This window comes from Symphodus melops (genome assembly GCF_947650265.1).
Source record: "Symphodus melops genome assembly, chromosome: 22".
Classification (NCBI taxonomy): domain Eukaryota; kingdom Metazoa; phylum Chordata; class Actinopteri; order Labriformes; family Labridae; genus Symphodus; species Symphodus melops.
Window position 1 is genome coordinate 19331873 of NC_136712.1, and position 6000 is coordinate 19337872.

At 47.5% G+C, this 6000-nt stretch overlaps 2 protein-coding genes across 2 annotated transcripts in view; both read right to left on the bottom strand.

Annotated features, from left to right (window-relative positions):
• Positions 1–6000, bottom strand: part of LOC306818022 (pleckstrin homology domain-containing family A member 5-like) — a 61744-nt gene that overhangs the window by 50466 nt on the left and 5278 nt on the right.
• LOC306818027 (ATP-dependent DNA helicase Q1-like) overlaps positions 1–6000 on the bottom strand; it is a 116969-nt gene that overhangs the window by 26512 nt on the left and 84457 nt on the right. The gene's annotated exons all lie outside the window — the stretch shown is intronic.

Consider the following 6000-nt stretch of genomic DNA (forward strand, 5'->3'; position numbering starts at 1 on the left):
CTCATGATCACACGTCATCAGATGACTCATCCACACACCTGGAGCGCTGAGTGACGCTGAACTTCAGCATCATGTGCTGTGAGATCAGAAAAGTAGTTACAGGAAAACACAAACAAACAAAAATAAACAAACAAGCAAAAACCCTCCGTCAGAAACTGAGCAATCTTCTGTATCCAGTAGAGTCCTCGGCAGAGTGGACGGTGTGAAAGAGACTGCAGAACAGAAGAGAACTGATAAACTCTCTCTCTCCCCCTCTCTCTCTTCTTTTCTCACCCTCAGTGTCACTTCCTGTCTTTCCCCTTTTCCTTCTGCCTTCTGTTTTTCTCCGCTAATCCCGCTCCCTCAGGCAGAAGGGCCAAGAAATCAAAAGCCAAAGAAGTGCCCAAAAACCTGCAGTTCCTCCAGTGTCCACTAGAGTCTGTCTCCTGCAGTGAGTCAGTCTCCATAGAGCTCTATGTTAAAATGTCCAACTTTACAGCTGCAGTTCCTCCAGTGTCCACTAGAGTCTGTCTCCTGCAGTGAGTCAGTCTCCATAGAGCTCTATGTTAAAATGTCCAACTTTACAGCTGCAGTTCCTCCAGTGTCCACTAGAGTCTGTCTCCTGCTGTGAGTCAGTCTCCATAGAGCTCTATGTTAAAATGTCCAACTTTACAGCTGCAGTTCCTCCAGTGTCCACTAGAGTCTGTCTCCTGCAGTGAGTCAGTCTCCATAGAGCTCTATGTTAAAATGTCCAACTTTACAGCTGCAGTTCCTCCAGTGTCCACTAGAGTCTGTCTCCTGCAGTGAGTCAGTCTCCATAGAGCTCTATGTTAAAATGTCCAACTTTACAGCTGCAGTTCCTCCAGTGTCCACTAGAGTCTGTCTCCTGCAGTGTATGTTAATATAAACATGTTCAGTTCATTTCTCTTTTCATGATATTGTCGTGTTTGAACACGTCTGACGCAGACGATGCTCTTTGCTCATCGAGAACAAAAATGGACACTTAAAAAGAAACGCCATGTGGACCCTGATATTTTAACACTTGTTAGCTAGCACCTCTGATATCTGAGTGTTCACCTCCATCGTCTCTTTGTACCTTTGGCCTTGATGATGACATGTTGAGAGCTCACATATCTTTCTGTCCTTTTGTCCGTCTCCTGTGTAAGTCTGTTGTCTGATGCTGTGATGGCGTCTGTAAGCCGGTCACGAGGGCTCGGGCGTATAAAAACACAGGTCTGCGATCACACCAGGGATGAAGTTCCTCTGTTGGTCGTGACTCTTAAGAACCAGAACACAGAGCCCCTGGTTGCATTCAGAACGGGACCACAGAGGTGATGGTGGACATGATGCTGCACAGCTGTTTCCGGTTCAACGCGGCGAGATTTGTTCATATATGACATCAAAGAAAATCCCTCAGATTAATCTGTGACTCCTTTGTTTTCAGGATTAATCTCCTGCAGTTTATGTGGATTGGATTATGTTAAGAAAGGAGGATTTATGAGAGGAGGACGTCTTTCTCATCTTCATCACTGACTATGCTCATTAAGACGACATGGACTCAGCGGTGGGACGGGCTGCAGCCCGGACTAAACCGCTCAGACCAACCCATCTCAGGCGCTCTCACTCTCTGCATCCTCTTTTCCTTTCCTTGCCTCCTCTCCTTGAGTCCTTTCCACCCGAGATGAGAGAACAGGAGAGGAGGAAGAGACCCGAGGAGAGGAGACCAGACAACCCCCCCAGGAAGGGAGACAATTTTAAATGGTGGCCAAACTTGGTATTGCAGCATCCAGTGACGCCTGAAATAATGTTCCAATAATCTGACATTTGGACAGAGACTTCTTTAAATCAGTGGAGATTTGTTTTTCAGGGAAGACATTGAAGACATTGAAGACATTGAAGACATTGAAGACATTTTTGAACACAGATCGCGGGACACCAAGTGCACATGTCTGATCACACCAAAGATCTGGGTACTTTCTCTTCTTCATGCCCCACTAAGAAGGTTTGATTTGAATAAACGGGGCTCCACCTCCAACGCTGCGTCCACTTCTCCCCCCCCCCCACTGACCCAGAGAGGAAGCTGGTCACTCCTACATTTCCACACCACAACAAAAGGAGGCAGCAGAGGGAGACATCCGACGACCTGAGAGCTGAACAGCGAGCATGTGCTGTTGAGTTCCCTCCGTTAAAATGATTGTGATGCTAATTCTGTTAGCCAGTTCATGGCATTTTCCAGTATGTTTTAGCATCAAGCTAACAAACCAAGGTAACCGTCCAGTCCATGCATGCACATACGGAAACTTCTCTGCTTCCGCTGCCTTTTTAAAGTCCCATCCTGTAAACACGATGTCTCACTGTAAACACGATGTCTCACTTTAAACACGATGTCTCACTTTAAACACGATGTCTCACTGTAAACACGATGTCTCACTTTAAACACGATGTCTCACTTTAAACACGATGTCTCACTTTAAACACGATGTCTCACTTTAAACACGATGTCTCACTTTAAACACGATGTCTCACTTTAAACACGATGTCTCACTGTAAACACGATGTCTCACTGTAAACACGATGTCTCACTGTAAACACGATGTCTCACTTTAAACACGATGTCTCACTGTAAACACGATGTCTCACTTTAAACACGATGTCTCACTTTAAACACGATGTCTCACTTTAAACACGATGTCTCACTTTAAACACGATGTCTCACTGTAAACACGATGTCTCACTGTAAACACGATGTCTCACTTTAAACACGATGTCTCACTCTGTTCTAGCGAGCAGAACAGTGTTCATGACCATTTCAATGTTGCACAGTCCAGCTGCGTCGTGCACGTCTCTCACAGCTCCTCCAACGAGCCCCTCTCTGCTCAAGAGGCATGTCTGGATGGAGACATCGACATGATGCTGCACTGAGATCAATCTGCAGGTCGGAGACAGAACGACGGTCGAGGTCGAAGGAGACGAGGACGCAGGAAAAGAGAAGCTGGGAAAGCCCTTCACACACACACACACACACACACACACACACACACACACACACACACACACACACACACACACACACACACACACACACACACACACACACACACACACTAAGTTTAGACAAATCTACCAACAACAGCCTGCTGATATTACTGGATGTATAGGGGAACACACACACACACGCGAGAATGCTATAACTAGCACACACACACACACACACACACACACACACACACACACACACACACACACACGGTCGGTATATAGGACAGAGTCTCATTATAAGCAGCAGGAGGTGACGCAAAAGCTGACAGGGTGAACGAGAGAAAGAAAAGAAGTCTGTTCATCCTCTGTAACACGTCAGCCTAAATCCCTACGCAGTGTTTGTACACACACACACACACACACACACACACACACACACACACTCTTACAATCATTGCACACTCGGTCTGTCGACGATGACAGCAGCAGTGAAAGTGCCAAAACTCGCTGAGCTGAGGAGGAAAGTAGCTCAGCCTTTTGTATTTCTCACTCCAATCAACTAATTCAAGAGCTCATTAAGGTGATGAAGTCAAAATCATTGCTAATGATTATTGATGAACGTGTTAAACCGTCTGCACTTCAGAGAGACATGAGCTCATCAGGCTGTAAACATGTCTGCTGTAAAAACAGGCTGTTTGAATGGGTGTGTATGTGACTTCCTGTGCTGCTGCAAACAGCCTCTAGTGGACACTCCAGGTACTGCAGGAGTTTACACTGACACTTTGTCCCTGGGTCTGACTGTGAGGAATTCAAAACTGTCAATTACTGAAGTTGATAACAGAAACAAAATAAAGAGGTGAGCAGTCCTAAAATAAACTCCGCCTCCTTCTGTTGGTGTTGGCATGTGTGAGGGGGCAGATGACACCTACATCTGGGGACACCAGATGTGCAGGAGCTGCAGGGAGTCATTCAGCGAGGGGGGGGGGGGGGGGGCTCCTCCTGGGTTTAATCTGCCCAGCTGAGCAGCACCGTCGCTGGGAGAGCTCTGCTGCTCTGCTCCCCTGCAGATGGAGGAGAGCCAGGCCAGCTGACCACCCGGGCGAGAACACTTAAACACACACACACACACACACACACACACACTGAAATATGTGTGCGTCCTGTAAAGTCAAATCAATTGAGACGTTTGAACATGTTTTACGGCGTTTGTGAGAATAAAAGGCGAGTAAAGCAGAGCGAGCTGAAACATATCTCTGATAACGAGCAGTGAATAAACCAGCAGAGAGCTTTTCAACAGGCTTTCAGCTTAAAGCAGCATTTCAAACCAGACGTGTCATTACGCTCAGCTGCAGATCTGCAGCGAGACCAATCACGGCTCAGCATCAAACGCTTGGACTGGTTTTAAGTGAAGTCACAGCTCTACCTGAGGAGAGACAGGACAGGTGGTCTGAGTCACACGGCTTCATGTTCCCTTCATCACAACACCAACGCGGCTTCGCTCGGCCGCAGACGGTTTGATCACGTGTTGCTGATGTCATCCAGCTGTGTGATCGCCGCTATGCACACGACCGACGCAAATAAAAACATCCTGCAGCAGAACGCTTTCATGGTGTCAACCACGACACAAAGTCACATCAGCACGTTCCTGAGTCAGGACGCACAGAGACAGAACGCCTTCACCTCAGGTCTCATACAGTCACATAACGCTGCTGTAAGGAACTTTATCCTTACCCTTAGTGGAGAGAGAGAGGGGGGGGGGGGGAGAGAGAGAGAGAGGGGGGGGGGAGAGAGAGAGAGAGGGGGGGGGAGAGAGAGAGAGGGGGGGGGAGAGAGAGAGAGGGGGGGGGAGAGAGAGAGGGGGGGGGAGAGAAGAGAGAGAGAGACAGAGAGAGAGAGAGAGAGAAGAGAGAGAGAGAAAGACAGAGAGAGAGAGAGAGGGGGGGGAGAGAGAGAGAGAGAGAGAGAGAGAGAGAGAGGGGGAGGGAGAGAGAGAGAGCAAGCGAGCGAGAGAGAGAGAGAGAGAGAGAGGGGGGGGGGGGAGAGAAGAGAGAGAGAGAGAGAGACAGAGAGAGAGAGAGAGAGAGAGAGAGAGAGAGAGACAGAGGGGGAGGGAGAGAGAGAGAGAGCAAGCGAGCGAGAGAGAGAGAGAGAGAGAGGGGGGGGGTGAGAAATAAAGTGTAAATGAGGGAGTCCAGGACTGAAGCACAGAATAAAGAAAGACAAACAGAGATCCTGCTGGTCTGAATCCAGACTTCTCACTTTCACGTGGGACTCTTCGATGTAAAAGTGGGCGGAGCAAAGACGAGCACGCTGAGACTGAGAAAACTCGTCCAATTAAAGAGCAAATGTCTGATTTGTTTGGGAGGGATGTGAAGGATTTGGACGACATGTGAAGAAGCATGCTGCTTGTTTGTCACAAGTGTTTGATCCGTTTTCAACAGAAAACAACTGAATATTCAGCCAGTTTTTTATCGAACGGTTTGAAGAGTAAAAGAGAAATTCAACATCAAAGTCTGAGTGTGATTTCAACCTTCACTTTGCACCAACAGAAAAAGTAGGAACTGATTCAGTCAAGAGTTAGTTCTGGAGCTGTGTCTCATTCTTCTCCTCTCACGATGACACGCTGACAAACATCCAGAGATGTATCTGGGATCTAACTTAACTCTGACCCTAGTGGTCCAAAAGGGTACTGCAGCCAGAAACCCTTCGTGGCTGCGTGTGCAGACGCTGTGAGCAGATGAAAGACGTGTAGATGATGAACGCTGTGACTCCGTGTCTGAGATGAAAGGGTGAAAATGTTTGACCTCTTTAGAAAACGCACAGAAGAGTCTTTGTGTTTACGTCATCGACAGACGCTGACAAATCCTGAGGAGCTTTTTCACCTGACATTTTACACACTCAAATATTTATGGAGCCACCTCCTTACGTCACACACACACACACACACACACACACGAGCACACACACACACACACACGAGCACACACAGTGAACAATAGAACAATAATAAGCTGAGATCATGTGAAATGTCATTAATCTTCA